The sequence below is a fragment of the Trachypithecus francoisi genome, unplaced genomic scaffold, assembly GCF_009764315.1.
Source record: "Trachypithecus francoisi isolate TF-2019V2 unplaced genomic scaffold, Tfra_2.0 Lachesis_group15, whole genome shotgun sequence".
NCBI lineage: Eukaryota > Metazoa > Chordata > Mammalia > Primates > Cercopithecidae > Trachypithecus > Trachypithecus francoisi.
In genome coordinates, this window is record NW_022681460.1 from 57,326,747 (window position 1) to 57,342,669 (window position 15,923).

General features: G+C 45.9%; 1 protein-coding gene across 3 annotated transcripts in view; it reads right to left on the minus strand.

Moving 5' to 3' along the window:
• Positions 1 to 15,923, minus strand: part of ZDHHC14 (zinc finger DHHC-type palmitoyltransferase 14) — a 311,090-nt gene that overhangs the window by 157,983 nt on the left and 137,184 nt on the right. The window lies entirely within an intron of this gene.

Below are 15,923 nucleotides of genomic sequence, written 5' to 3' on the forward strand. Positions count from 1 at the left end.
GGTCAAAAAGCAGAGGTCCACCAAGCAAGGCCCCAGAAAAACAGCTTGAAAATGCTCTAGCTGAGCCTCTGTGCTCAGTGGCAAAACCTCGTGACTGTAGTGCTTACTCTGGGCAGTTCTGGAAGGTTTTTTTCTACCAGAAGTTTCCATCAGTTGAGGTTTTGACTCTTACTCTCCCCTGGGTGGAGAGTCTGAGGCTGCATGGTGCAAGATGAAAGGACTTCAATATTGTCTGACTATAAGAGCAAGCTCTGCAAAGTACGTTTTTGAAGAGGAGATTTTTGAATGGGACATCTGGGTGGGAAAATAGGAAAACAGGTCAGTTGAGCAAAGAAATATCAACGATTCCTGTTCTCCACAGGAGCTGAGAATGCAGCCTCTCCTTCAGAGTAGAAACAGGAGCTGGGGAGCTCCTGGAGTCAACGGGAGGTGCCCCAAGTCTGGTAGGAGATAGGGGCACTGATGCAGCCATGGCCCCCTGGCTAACGTAACCTGCTTTCAGGCACCCAGTTGCAGGGTGGCTCAGCTGAGGGTCACCAGCTTGCCACGACAGGAGAGGATGTTGGCCTTACTTACAGCCATGGTTTCACATTGTGTGGGAGGATCCATAGATTCTCAAAGGGGTTCTGGACCCCAACAGTATTATGAACCATTACTCTTAGGAGGGAAGGTATGTACCCAGCTACCTATTCAGAAGCACACTCTGGGGCCAGCCGCTAGAGATGCTGCCCCAAGTCCTTCAATGCTCCCAGTCACCATCTACTGCCCTGGCCCCTCTCCCCACATCCCTAGAATGCCTCTCTATGAGCCAGCAAATAAAAATTGACATCTACCCAGGTCCCTGGTCCAGTGGTTGGTGAATAATCTGACTGTCCACACTGCCCTTCAGCTTCTCAACTGAGCCCTGGCGCATGCCTATCAGTCCATTCAGAGAAGACGGGTTCCCACAGTCGCTGAAGTAGGCAGGAGCACAGAGGCCACCCTGAGACTAGCACAGACATAGGGCCAGGTAGGGAAGCCCCTTCCTCACCCACGAGCTTGAGGGTGGGCAAGACTCCCAAATGCTGAAGACACTCTTGTGTGAAAGAGAAAAACAACCCAAGTCAAGACAGGAGAGAAGAAGGTTCTAGAAGAGATGGAGGAAAGGCACTATCCTATCCCCAGCTTTGTCTGGAGTCTACAGAATTTACCTTGTCAAGACCAAGTAGACCAACGTTTAAGACAAGAACCTGACTCACTTCCATACCAGGATAATCTGGGAGATGGGGACAGAGGCCACCAGAAAGGGTCGTGGTGTTGTGGGAAGGCCTCAGGCACTGGGAGCGGATGCTGGGCACTAGGGCACTTACTCTGTAAGCCTGGGAAAGTCCCTTATTCTGAGTCTTCATTTCATCATGTGTTAAATTGGAATAATGTCAATTATAGGTCACGATAATCTTATTGTAGTGTTGGTTTGAGAACTGATGAGTTAGCATCAGGGAGACCCTTAGCAAAGCCTCTAGGTAGGCATGAGATAGTCCATACATAGTATTTCCTTCCTGGTAGGAGAGCCAGTCTTGCACTCACCTGGATTTCTGGTAGCCCTCACACTTCCCTGCTGTTTCTTGTTTTGGTTTAGTCCAGTGGCTTTCCCTGCAGTTTAAAGTGAAAGCTTATGAGCATTCTGTGTTTGGTTCAGAGTTCAGTGGAGTAGGAAGAAGTTTGGCTTCAAAGCTCAGAGAAGAATTCAGGCAGAAGAGTGATCAGTCTGTCCTGGAAGAGAGGGCAGGGTAGGCAATTCCTGAAAAGTCCATGAAAGAAAGAAGTCTGGTGGGGAAGGCGGAAGCAGCTGGATGCCAGTAGTTGGCCCTGTGGTTTAACGGTAGGAAGCCCCATCCCCTCACAGGCACCCAGCAGCAGTGAGACTGGAGGCAGCAATGTTTCCAGGTCTTTTGATGCCCAAAATCATTTTATATGAGGCCCTACAGGGAAAAGTCACTCCACAGCACAGCAGGGAACCTGCTAGATGGTTCCAGTGATCCCTTCTCCTGGTTTTCACACTCGCCTTGCCTGGGGGCTGGGAGTAATGACTTGCTTCTAAAAAGTGGTCAGTGTGGTGGGGTGTCATTTCCAAGATTAGGTTACAAAAAACACTCCAACTTCTGTCTTGCTCCCCACCTCTGCAGCACTCATTGGCCCTCTCAGAGGGAAGCCAGCTGCCATGCTGTAAACAGCCCAGTGGATGCTGGGTGTGGTGGCTCACACCTGCAATCCCAGCAGCTTGGGAGGCCGAGGGAGTGGGATCACTGGAGCCCAGGGGTTTGAGACCAGCCTAGGCAACATGGCAAGACCCTGTTTCTACAAAAAAATAAAAATAAAACTTAAAAATTAGCTGGCCATGGTGGTGCACACCTGTAGTCCCAGCTACTCAAGGGGCTGAGGCAGGAGGATCTCTTGAAACTGGGAGTTCAAGGTTGCAGTGAGCTATGATCATGCCACTGCACTCCAGTCTGGGTGACAGGGTGAGACTCTGTCTCAAAAATAAACAAAAAACAACAACAAAAAAAATCCCAGCCCTGTGGAAAGGCTCACGTGGCAAGGCTCACGAGAGTGGCTTCTGGCCAACAGCCCCGGAGTGAGCTGAGAGGCGAATCCTCCCTGGGCCCAGTCTTGAGATGATGGCACCCCCAGGCGTATCTTGATTGTAGCCCTGTGGGAGACCCTGAGCCAGAGGACACAGCTAAGCCACATCCAAGAAACTGTGAGATAATCAGTGCTTGCTGTTTAAAGCCACTGAGTTCTGGGGTCATTTGTTACACAGCAATAACTCACTAACACACAGGTGGTTCTGTCAGGCACAAACTAAACACAACTTCAGATGTCTAATGAAATGGAATAGTTTTCTGAGAGTAAACAGAACAGAATCACAGGGAAGGGAATAATCCTGAATATTCTTTCTACCTGCAGTTTCCTCTGACTGGCCAAGTAGTACACAGGGATCCTTCTAGATGTAAGAAAACCTTTTAAATTATTAATTAGGGCTCTGTCACTGATTATCTGAAGCTTGGGTCACCACACCATGGTCTAAATGACTGCATTCAAGGTGATGTGAAAGTTTTATGGAAACAATGACCAAGAAAAATCTGTACTCTTAATATGTAAACAAAGATATGTAAGGAGCTAATATGGAAAGAGAAAACGTGTATATGTACAACCACATGCCACGGAGAGACTTAAAATTAAGCAGGTGAGCTGAATAACTACTACCTACTAAAAAGTTGCAAATAGGCCGGGCATGGTGGCTCATGCCTATAATCCCAGCACTTTGGGAGGCCGAGGCGGGCAGATCACTTGAGGTCAGGAGTTCAAGACCAGCCTGTCCAACATGGTAAAACCCCATCTCTACTAAAAATACAAAAATTAGCCGAGTGTGGTGGCACATGCTTGTAGTCCCAGGTACCCTACTCAAGAGACTGAGGCAGGAGAATTGCTTGAACCTGGAAGGTGGAGGTTGCAGTGAGCCAAGCTCACGCCATTGCACTCTAGCCTGGGCAATAAAGTGAGACTCCATCTCAAAAAAAAAAAAAATTGCCAATCAATAGAAGTGAAGTCTGTTTATTTGCAATAAAGTGAACACAAATAAACCATTCTAGCATTTCCTAAAGATCCCCTTAAATCTCTTCCGGCTGCATTTCTGTAACCCTATGTTAGATACCACCAACCATCTAATTTTTGTCCTATTTTGTCCTAAGAAAATATTTTCATATTTTTTACAAAATAGTAAGAGAGAAACGTTTACCAGTGAGTCTTTGTTGTTGGAGAAAGGGTCCTGTGCTGTCACCCAGGCTGGAGTACAGTGGTGCGATCACGGCCCACTGCAGCCCCCACCTCTTGTGTTCAAGCAATCCTCCCACCTCAACCTCCTGAGTACTGGGACCACAGCCAAGCACAACTGTCCCTAGCTAATCCCTTCCCCTTCCCTCCTTCCCTCCTTCCCTCCTTCCTTCCTTCCTTCCTTCCTTTAGATGCGAGGTCTCTCTGTGTTGCCCAGACTGGTCTCAAACTCCTCACTCCAGTGATCCTCCCACTTCAGCCACCCAAAGTGTTAGAATTACAGATATGAGCCACTATGCCCAGCTAGTCTTTGTTTTACAATGAATTTAAAGGATATTCTTTCTCCAATCAGGCTATGCCAACTTTTATGCCCCTGTGATCTGATATTCTTTTGAGTGGCATAAAGAAAGAAGAAATTCGCAAGTCTGTGTGGTGGAGTTTACAAAGCAGCTGATGAGACACCTCTGATATCCCTCCTTCCAGCCTCCCATTAGAACCCTCAAGAGGATACACAAAAAGGAAAACAAAAAGTCAATAGCAATGAAGGCTGAAGAGAAGAGCGCTTTCATTAATATACTGGTGACGGAGATGAACTGAGAAAGACATTTTTGGATCACACATCACGTATTCAATACATCATAAAACAGAGCAAAGCAGATGGCTCCTGAAGGGCAGGAAATTACCTTAACAGAAGAAAAAATTTAAGTGCCCATTAACTTCACTAATAATCAAAGAAAGGAAATTAAGAATAGCATTTGTAGATTCACATTGACTAATGCCCCGAGGTCTACAGAGAAAGAGAGAGATCCCATTCGCCCTCTTGCTAGTGGAGTCTGGAGATCAACACAGCCACCCTAGATGGCTGTCTGGAAATAAGTGCTCAGAGGCAAAGTTTAGGGGAAAGAAAGAAAGAAAGGAAGGATAGTAGGAAGATGGGAGGGAGCAACAGAAGAAGGAAGGAAGGAAGGGAGGGAGGGAGGAAGGAAGGGAGGGGAAAGAAGGGAGGAATGGAAAGAGATGGAGGAAAGAAGGGAGGGAGGGAGGAAGAAAGGGGCGGAGGGAGGAGAGAAAGGAAATGAAAGGGAAGAAAAGAAAGAAAGAAACTTCTTACAGTGAGTAGGTTTTGAAATAATAAAAATTCCCTTCTTATATTATAAATATCATAAAAATGTATAAAAATGGTTCTTGTAGTTTTGGGGACCAACCAATACCACTAAAAGTTTGCTGTGTTTTCTTTTTCCTGAGCCTGTATATCCTATGTGAGTTATTTCTCTAAGATTATAAAAGTGGGAAATAGGGGGAAAAGCAACAGGGACCACAGGCAAGATTACATTTCCCCCACACTTCATCAAAAAGCTGGTGTGAAAACCAGCGATGCACTGTCAAATCCAGGACTGTTTGTGAACCTAGATGTACCAGTTTCTCATTAGCATTTACTTTTAATTTGGGATTATGCATTAAGTCTAAACTCTTAATTATCTGATGGTAGAATTTCTCAGTTTTAGTTGTGAAAGCCATTTTTATCTAAGTTTGGCTTTTGACATAATATTTGTATCTAGAAGGGAGGAATGAATACACTGCACGAAACAGGTCCAGGAACCTGACACAAAGGCTGCATTGAATTTTTGTGGCAATCTTATGAGTAGGTATTGAGATCATTGATGGACGTCATTCAGCAATTTGTCTGAGGTCTTCTCAGTCCTAAGTGAGAAGGGCAAATTCACCACCGCTCATGCTCATGTTGGGTGTCTGTGTAACCATCTTTGCACTTTTCAAAAAAAAAAAAAAAATGCAACTTGTTATATACTTAGCAATTTTTCAGTTTATTTGGATGAGAGACCGTCTCAAATGTTTCTCCTTTATTTGATGGCCTTAGAGTTTCCAAGCGAGCATTCCTAAACTGTTCATAGGGAAGCCTGATCCAGTCAATCTAGAAGTCAGAGCTGCTCCTTGGTTCTTAGTAGGAGACAGATGTGGCTAGAAGTCATGGCCCAACCAGAGATTTCACAATGAGCACCCTCCTGCCCTGTTACTGCTGAATTTCCCCTTTCCAGGATACCATGTCATAGCCTCTTCTCACACCAAAGAAGCTGCTATGGTCCTAATGTTTGTGGTCCTCCCTCAAAATTCATTCTAACTGCCAATGCGATGGCATTAGGAAGCAGAATCTTCAGGAGGTGATTATGTCATGAATGGGGTTCGGGCCCTTGCAAAAGAGGCCCCAAAGAGCTGCCTGGCCTCTTCCACCATGTGAGGGCACAGCTAGAAGATGCCATCTTTGAACCGGAAAGTGTGTCCACACCAGACACCAAATCTGCTGGCTCCTTGATCTTGGACCTCCCAGAACAAGCAAGCATCTGTTGTATGTAAGCTACCCACGGCCTGGTATTTTGCTGTAGTAGCCTGAACAGACGAAGACAGAAGCCTCCTGCTCTAAAGCTAAGGTGCAGTGTAGAAACCACACAAGTCCCTCACTCAAGGCTGCTTCCAGAATTTTTTGAGCCCGTGTTGTGTGATAGGCACTGTGCTGGAAGACCCAAACTCCAAACGCAGCTGTAATGCCTGACTCCAAACGAAAAAACAACAAAGAAAAGATCGAACCAGTGTGGACTCCTGACTCTGTCTCCAGGGTCCCCGCTTCTCCATCTGTAAATGAGGAAGTGGGGCTGACTGTCCCCCAGGCCGGCTTTCAATAAACATCTGCACATCCACTGGCCTGCCCTCCCCCAATCCCTTGCACTTTGATAAACACACAGGGCACATTTTATGTGGATTTGAATTTATATGCATTTGGAATCATATGATATAAAAGTGTTTTTAAAAGCTTCATTTTATGTGCAAAATTTCAAATCCCTCAAAATTAAAAAAATGGTCTAGAACTATATAATTTCTAAGTGTGCAGAAAGTGAACTGTTCCCTCTGCTACACTGTGGCCCCACTCCCTTCTATTTACTAGTAACCTGGGCCACCTTCCCAGGTAAAAGGAACAACCGCCATTCTTTATCAGCATTCTATGCCGAACACTTTTGTTTTATGTCTCAGAACACATGTGACTTCGGTGACTACTGGGTTGTTATCTAAATACTTACTGCTATTTTAACTTAAAATCTTCTAAAAGACATTCTATAGAAATGGTATTTATGCATTCGTTAAGAAGCAGATGCTAGAGCTAGTGCTGGAAAGCATATTAGAAATTTAAAAATTCTAGAAAGCCAGTTAGACACTATTAAACACTACTACTGGGTACATGTTACTATGTATTTTTTATAACTTGGCTCAAAACATGCAAAAATATTGTTCAGTGGTTGTAGATGTATGCCTTTGAAAACTCTATCTCCCTTTCTATAAACTATGTCTTTGGAAACACCAGTCTCAAATTATGTGAATTTTAAATAATATGAGATAGTCAGGAAATCATCTCTGGCATAAACTGTGACTACCAGGTAACCTGTATTTAAACATGATCCATTGAAACTCAGAAGACAGGACAGCTGGAGAAGAAAGATCCAGAAGCAGGAAGACCCAAAAGCACATTGTGGCCAGGACCAGAGGGGGAATGACAGCTAAGTTTTCCTGGAGGCTCCTCCCCTGCAGTCAGGTTGGAGAAGAGACCATCCCAAGAGCCATGGCCCCAGATCAGGACAGGGCTGGGATGGAACACAGTGACACCTCTGGAGTGGCTACGCACCTCAATGACAGACTCCACACTTTAGATCTGGGAGGCACCCTGGGATAATCCCTCAGCCTGCAATGCTCTTCTCTTTCCTTCGACTCAGTCGAAGGGCCACCTACTCCAAGAAGTCTGTCCTGAGTGACATTCCCAGGCTCGCGAATGCCAGCTCATTGCCAGCAGGGCATTCTGGGCATTCACTTCACTTCACCCTGCACTGCAACTGCTGAGGTTCCCAGTTCTCTCTCATTAGGACCCTTTGACTTCCTTGGGGTAGGGATGGGTCGGTTAGCATTTTATCCTCAGGACCTAACAAAGCCGCCGGCTCCTATCAGACGCTCAAGAGATGTTTGTGTAATGGAAAAAACAAACAAACAAACAAAAACAATGAATCTTTTCATTTTGCAGAGGAGGAGCTGAGAGGGGAAGTCACTTTTGCTCTAGACCACACAGCTCTTGAGGGGCAGAGCTAAGACCCCAGCTCCAAGGCTCTGCCCGCTGGTGATCCAGAATGCTGACATTCCAAAACTTCACTGGATCCATCTAAGTTGCTCCCAGAATCCATGGAAAGGCAGTTAATGTTTCTATGAACAACCAAGATGGCACCTTTTAGTAAAGTATCTCATTTAGGCCCTTCTCCCATGAGCTCATCTCTCTGGGCAAGTAAATACAAGCTGCTCACCAGTTACCGAGCATCCTGAGCTAAGGCCTCCAGTGAAGAAAGCCTCTCTTTTTTTTTCCAGGCAATGCCCCACTTCTATCAGTATGTGTTTAAAACAGACATTATTCCTGGCAACTGCTTCATAACAAAAAATAAAAATAAATAAATAAATATCAAGCTTCACTTATCTCTCTGCTTCCAGTTTGAAGTAGAGACACTATCATAGTTTTAATACCAGGATTTGGAAAATATGTAAAAAACAAAACTTAAGTTTAGTTGCTGCTTTGCAGTTGGATTCTTCATACATCAGGAAAAACCTGAACAACTCCCTCCATCTATGTTTCTGAGATCACTAAAGTTCCTGTTGGTCAGCTGAGCCAGTGAGCCATGAGTCAGCCCTCATAATGCTGTGTTGACAACAGGGAAAATGGCAGAGGCCTAAGGATACAGGACAGGGCGACTGTCAGCTGCCTCTCCTGCCCCAATCCTCACCACGAACAGCTCCCCTCTCTTGGCCGGCCGCCATATGGCTTGTAGCGTTTGTGTGCCCCTACACGGAGAGGATCTCAAGCCATGTGTGACTGTGAAGACTACATCCCTCACAAGAACACGCTGGAGAAATAACCATCAAAGCCAGTCCACGGTGGCGGGGAAGCCACAGATGCAAGCGCTCTCTGGCTTAAATCCAAGGTTCCAGGAAGGAAACGTTGACATGGATTCTAAATGATGAACGCAGGCTCATGTGGAACAACTGGAAAAAGTGGGCACCGTTTCACAACCAGGATGAGTTGGGAGGGAGGGTGGGAAAGGCGGGGACAGGTGAGGTGAGCCCTGTCAGCTGGTGCACCAGGGCAGTTGGGTGTCACCTACAGACAGAGGCCAGCACACTAACAACTGGGATGGTGATGCACTCCCCTGTCTTCTATACATTTTAACTTGTTCCTCATATTAGCTTGTCAGGCCTTTATTCCACCACACACTGAGTCTGGCAACCACACATCACCTCAGATTGTAAAGAGCCCCCCTCCCACCCTCACCCCACCCCTTCCCTATTGCCCTGTGCTCAATGACCACACATAATCCTTGTGAGACCTCAGTCCATGCCTGTGAGCTACTGCCCAACTGGTCCACCTGCTGGCATCCTTAATGTGCCTAATGGCAGATCCATCAGTGTGGCCTGAGGAAGATCTAGCAGGAGCCACTTCCTTCATAGTGAATGATTCTTGAGAGTTGAAGCACAAAAAAAAGAACGAAAAGCAACCGCAGGTGGGTGGTCTTTGTTCTATTAGGCCTTCCACGGAGGGATGGGAACTTTGAACTTCCAGAAAATAAATAAAGCTGCAAGCTTTAGCCTGCTGGGTGCTAAGACGCTAACAGGGTGGCCAGCCCCCCACCCTCCTCCAGCCTGTGTGTCCACGTCCATGCATGGGGGCTGGGGACATGCATCCTAGGATGACTTTTACAACTGACCCTTTCTCAGTTCCCAGCTCAAGCTGTGGTTCACACGTGAGGCTTTGATGCAGATCACAGGCAATGCCTAGGGCAACAGCAACACTTTTAAAAACCCTCCTCTGTAGGTGACTTCACTATCTAGTTGAAAGATACAAAAGGAAAAACAAATGCCAGCACTGTCTCTGAAATGCAGGCAGCAGAGATAGTAGGCGGCTGTGAGGACAAGCAGGGCAGGGACTGCTCGCCAACACTTTACTCAGGACTGAACCTGGCTGCCAGCTTAGTTCAGGATCAGGAGTCGCCAGTTTGGGATGTATCTGACAAAAGTTTTCAAGATACTCAGTATGGCTTAAGAGATACTTTAAGGCCAGGTGCGGTGGCTCAAGTCTGTAATCCCAGCACTTTGGGAGGAGGCCGAGGTGAATGGATCACTTGAGGTCAGGAGTTCGAGACCAGTCTGGCCAACATGGTGAAACCCCGTCTCTACTAAAAATACAAAAATTAGCCAGGTGTGATAGCAGGCATCTGTAATCCCAGCTAGTCGGGAGGCTGAGGCAGGAGAATCGCTTGAACCCGGCAGGCGGAGGTTGTAGTGCGCTGAGACTGTGCCACTGCACTCCAGCCTGGCTGACAGAGTGAAACTCTGTCTCAACAAAAAAAAAAAGAGAGAGAGAGATGCTATAGAGCAGAAGTCTTTTAGTGGGGGTACTGTGTCCCCATCACACCCATCCCTGGAAAGCAGACACTCCCACTAGGAAAATAGTCCCCTGCTTTTGGAGAACTGTTGGTCCTCACAAATTCCTGAGGAGGGGGGTCAGTGAAGGATAAGTATTCAACACAACAAAGATTCCAAGGAGAGGAATGAGGCCCTCCTTGGTCTGAACTTCCCTTCTGTGGCACTGCAAGTGCTCGGAGATGTCTGCTTCCTGGGTACAACCACAGTATAAAAACAGCCCCTTTATGTTCCACTCAGAACTCAGCACTGGGGACTTCCACCCTCCCTCTCGCTATGTTGCTAGAGCTTTCTGAAATGAAAACAATAAAGAAACCTGTGCCCTTCCAAGGCACCACCATGTTTTGGTGTCTGTGTGATACAGATGAGACAGATACCATGGGAACAGGTTTCATCTGGAAGATGACAGTTGCACCTGGCGTGGTTTTTGACACTTATTAACTTAATGCATTGCAGTATGTCTGGTGACTGACACCCTGCAGAAAGGCCCACAGAGGGATGCCATTTCCGAGCCCTTCAAGTCTCTTGCTTTATTGCAGCGCAGATTTGACCTTCTTTCTCCTTGGATTTGTGCTTCCTTGCACAATTACTGTAGCATCTTGGGATATTGCAATGGTGAAACAGAAATAATCAACTCTAATTTTTGTTTTCCATTTCAACCCAATATTTCAGGCTCCAGTACCTCATGAAGACATTCATTCAACGAATAATTCATTCAACTACGTGCAGGAGACACTCCCATGGATTTATACTCTGACAGGGAAAGACTCGCCAGGTCCACAAATGACATCACAGCAGACAGACAGAGCATGGGCCAGGCACTCTCTGTTCATGGGAATGACAATAAGCTACTCCCAGAATTCTGAGATAAAATTATCTTTTTTTTTTTTTTGAGACGGAGTCTCGCTCTGTCACCCAAACTAGAGTGCAGTGGCCGGATCTCAGCTCACTGCAAGCTCCGCCTTACGGGTTTACGCCATTCTCCTGCCTCAGCCTCCCGAGTAGCTGGGACTACAGGCGCCCGCCACCTCGTCCAGCTAGTTTTTTGTATTTTTTAGTAGAGACGGGGTTTCACCGGGTTAGCCAAGATAGTGTCGATCTCCTGACCTTGTGATCCGCCCGTCTCGGCCTCCCAAAGTGTTGGGATTACAGGCTTGAGCCACTGCGCCCGGCCGAGATAAAATTATCTTAAGAGAGTAAACTTAGATAAATTAAAAACATGGTTGATTTATCACAATGTTATACACAGATGTTCACAGCGTAACTATTATAAAAGCCTCAAACTGAAACAACTGAAGTATCAACATTAGAATGTAGTAATAAGTTATATATTAATATCATGGAGGATAATACAGCAATGAAATAAACGTACTATTTGCTGCACGAAACAACATAGACATAGCTTGCAAATATTATGTTGAACAAAAATAATACACTGCGAGTTTTACTATCGAGTTTATAAACAGGCAAAATGAAACCTAGGATGCTAGAGGGCAGGGTAGCGGTTATTCTGGAGGGAGCAGAGGCTGAAAGGGGGGCACACAGGGGACTTGGGTCCTGGTAATGTTTTATTTCTCGCTCTGCCTGCTGGCTATGTTAGTCTGATAACTTTGTAAAAATGTATCGAGCTGTACCTTCACAATTTGTACATTTTCCTGAATGAATACTACACATCTATACACATGTTTACTTAAAAAACATCTAGATGAAGTTAGTTGGTGTTAGGAGACAGCTGTGGGGGGTGAGTGCAAGAGACGGTGTGAGAACGTGTCGCTAAAGAAATGAAGGCTGGGCCCAGTTCCTTGTGTGTGATTTGGCATCAGCTCAGAAAAGAAGGCCTAAGATGTGACTAGAATCACGTGAGCTGGAATGCAATCAGTTACACTGTGCTCTGCTCGAAAGACCATGGAAAAGATTCGGAGAGGGAGAATTTTGCAGCATTTATTCCTCACTGTCCAGCAGAGATGCTGCAACAGGAAGACAGGAACCTTCTGGTCACCAGCGATACGCTCAACTGTGGGATGACTCATTAGGCCTCGCCATGGCTGGCATGAGGTGTCATTCAGGGTCATCTCTCTCTCCATCAGTGCTCAGTCCCCACTCACCAAGCAACCTTCCAGCCACAAATTCAACTTCTCCAGCCCAGGACATGCTGGAGAACTGGAAAGGAATATTCTTGGCCTTTACAAAATGTTCTCACTAAATACACTAGCATCCTTTTGATACCTCAGGCACCTGTAAGGCCCCGACGCAAATACTTCTGAAAGTGCTGCGACAACACTGAGTCTCTGGACCTGCCAAGTCGAGAACCAGACGTTATACTTTGGAGACTCCACCAAAGCAGAGCTCCCCTGAGACCCAGGCCCCAAGCACCCCCATGCTCCTGGAATGGATTCTTTGTTGGCTTGGTTTTTGTGCCTACACCATCGGTGGCTTGGACGTCACCCACTCCCCATTGCCCAGCGGGGAAGAGAGGCTGGGTCAGCCTTCCAAGGTCAAGGCCAGTGAAGCTTTCCAGCAGTCAAGAGGCTGCAGGGCTCAAACAACAACTGGAATAAGGGGTCTGTCTCTTGCCTCAGGGGCCTGTTCCAGTTGTATGACATTTGCCATGAAACTCAATATTCATTGCCTAGTAATAAACATAGAAACCGAAGTACTAGATTGGGGATTCCAGGGACTTCTTCCAATCCAACTTCTTGGCGAGATCAGAGTATTTAATCACTGCAATCTAATAGGCGGATATTTTCGTTTTATTGGCTTCTAGAGCAGAACCTTCCATCCCAGCCCTGGCAGCCACCTGGGGACATCCAAGTTTTGCTCTTTGCACAGCCGACTGTGTGTGAGCACAGATGAAAGTAACCTTGGGCATAGAAAGAAAGAAAATTCAATGTTCCTGAAGAGTAGATGGATCCCGAGAGGGGAGTGATGGTACAGTGTGGGCTGCATGGCCATGAGCTGGCTTGTTGGTTGTTTACACGTAACTCTGCCTTGTCCCCCCAAAAACTGAGAGCACTGGAACCCATTTACACCCACTTGCCTTCAGTATGTTATATCCCAACTGTTTTTCTTTAAATCTCTGAACCTACATTTTTCACGCTTGCTAATGAAACTCAACTCATTTTGTTTCTAGAGACAGAGCCAAATCTGGTGAAGCAAACTCATTCAGGAAGACTGGCAGGAGGGACTAGCAAGCCTCCGAGAGAAAGGATGTGGATGGCATGTCACAGTGGGAAGAGCTGGGGACCAGGGTCTGAAGGCCACTGACAAGGGGACCCTGGGCAATTCACTCTTTGCTGAGCCAACGTTTGCTCATCCATAAAATGAGGGGCTGGAAACGGCTGATTTCTAAGTTCCCTTCAGGTTCCATGATGGCTGGGTAAAGAGCCTCGTCTTCAGAGCCAGGAAGGCCTAGCTTCTGATCTCTGACTCCATCACTAGCTGTGTGACTCAGGCAAACTTACCTAACCTCTCTGAACCTTTTTATTATAAAATAAAAGCAGTGACAATCATATCCTCATCAACACATATTATAATAACAGAATATAATATATAAATAGAACAATCATATAATGATAATGCAGACTGGATGAAGTAAATGTACATATGGTATTTAGTGATGTGCCTGGCGTAGTGTAAATCATAAATACTGAACAGTAAAAACAGCCATGAGTCTGTGTTTTCCGAGGCTTATGTCAATGTTGACAGAGTCCCAGATGGAGCTTGGGGTGCAATCAGGTAAAAAGTAACAAAGTACTAACAGCTTAGGGAATGGTGTGAAACCTTCAGAAATGAATGTTCAGAATGAAATTGACTTACTATCAGCTCCGACCCTGGGCCCTGCCTGTCCTGACAGGTGTGGACGCCACCACCACACTCACAGCTGTGAAACGTCTTTCCTACAGCCATATCAGTGGCAACTCTTGAGAGTTTAGTGTGCTTTTATGAAAGCTAATGACACTAAGAGGAGGAGAATGGTGCTGAAGAGTCAATTTTGTTTTCATTTTACACAGAACAGTAAGCCATTAAGAGCAATCTGCTCAACAGCGAGACGTCACGAACAAGCTGAGCCATCTCCCCTGGTGTCCTCAGCTAAAGAATCTCCTTAGAAATAACAGCATTTGCCAGACGTTTATGCAGAAGTGGATATAGTATTTAACAAAGTCTCGTATTGTTTATTCTGGAACACTGATATGAGAGTGATACACATGCCTTCTTCAGTATTCCCAAATACTGGCGATTTTGTTTCATGTCTGGCTTCTTTTGAACTGTTGTCACTGATAATGAAATACTAATTGTATATAAAGGCAGAAACATGCTTTTCCTGAGGTTAGGAAACATATGCAGCTGGCATCTATAAAATAAATAATTTCTCAAATAATGATAGGAACATTTTCAGAGTCTATGATGTAGTCTAACCCTACATTCTGATGAGTGTACAGATTAGAAAATATAGATACTGGAAGACAGATATATTTTTATCAGTTTTGACAAGTTCACTCATTTCTCTCTCTCTCTCTTTTTTTTTTTTCTTTTTGTGGAGAACTGGGTCTTGCTATTTTGCCCAGGCAGGTCTTGAACTCCTGGGCTCAAGTTATCCTCCCACCTCTCCACCTCTGCCCTCCTTAGTGCTGGGACTGCAGGTATGAGCCACTGCACCTGGCCTCGCCCATTGCTAAACAAGCAATTTATTGTTGCTCTTCCTCCCAACAAAGTGTGCGTGTGTGTGTGCATGCACGAACTGTGAGCCATGGACTATGCTTAACACAGCATAGAACGTGGCTCTGTATTTGAAGGATGGATCACTCCAATCCTAAGGGGGAAAATGGCCAAATTAAGAGCAGAGCTGGTGAGGAGGACTACCAGAGGGCTATGTGGCCATCATCTAAGGAAGGGGCTTCTCAGGAGGGCAAGTAAGCCCTCCAGAGGGCCCCCCAGCAGCATCCAGGGCCAGCCAGGGCCACAGACCCTGAGACAGGATGACTGGGTTCAAATCCTGGCACCACACTTACTTGCCATGTGACTTTAGCAAGTTACTAACCTAACCTCACCCTGCTTGAGTTTCCTCCACTCTAACACGAGGATAACAACTGGACCTACCGCAGGAGGGAACTGCAAGAATTAAATAATACACATAAAGCATTTACGACAGTGCCGTCACTATCCTTCTCCGGGTAGGTTCTTCTGACCTTCTTAATCATTCCACTTCATCGCTCTCCCATTTCGAGCATGTTGTTCATGCTCCAGTTCTAAGAAATCAAGACCACTGAGCGGCACAGCCAACACCTTCTCTCCCAACCATCGTGAGTGTGATCATTAGCATGAGTAAAAGCATATTTATGGCATTGTGCTAAGTGCTACACTAACACACACACAGCGGTCCTCTAGAAATTCCCAGCTTATGATGGACGATAATGATAAATCCGGAAACAGAGCACATGCATTAGGAAAATGCGGAAATTAAATATGCTGAGCATTTTCAATATATGCAAGTAAATGTACTATTATATAAAAATGTGGGCAGGGCGTGGTGGCTCACGCCTGTAATCCCAGCAATTTGGGAGGCTGAGGCGGGCAGATCACCTGAGGTCGGGAGT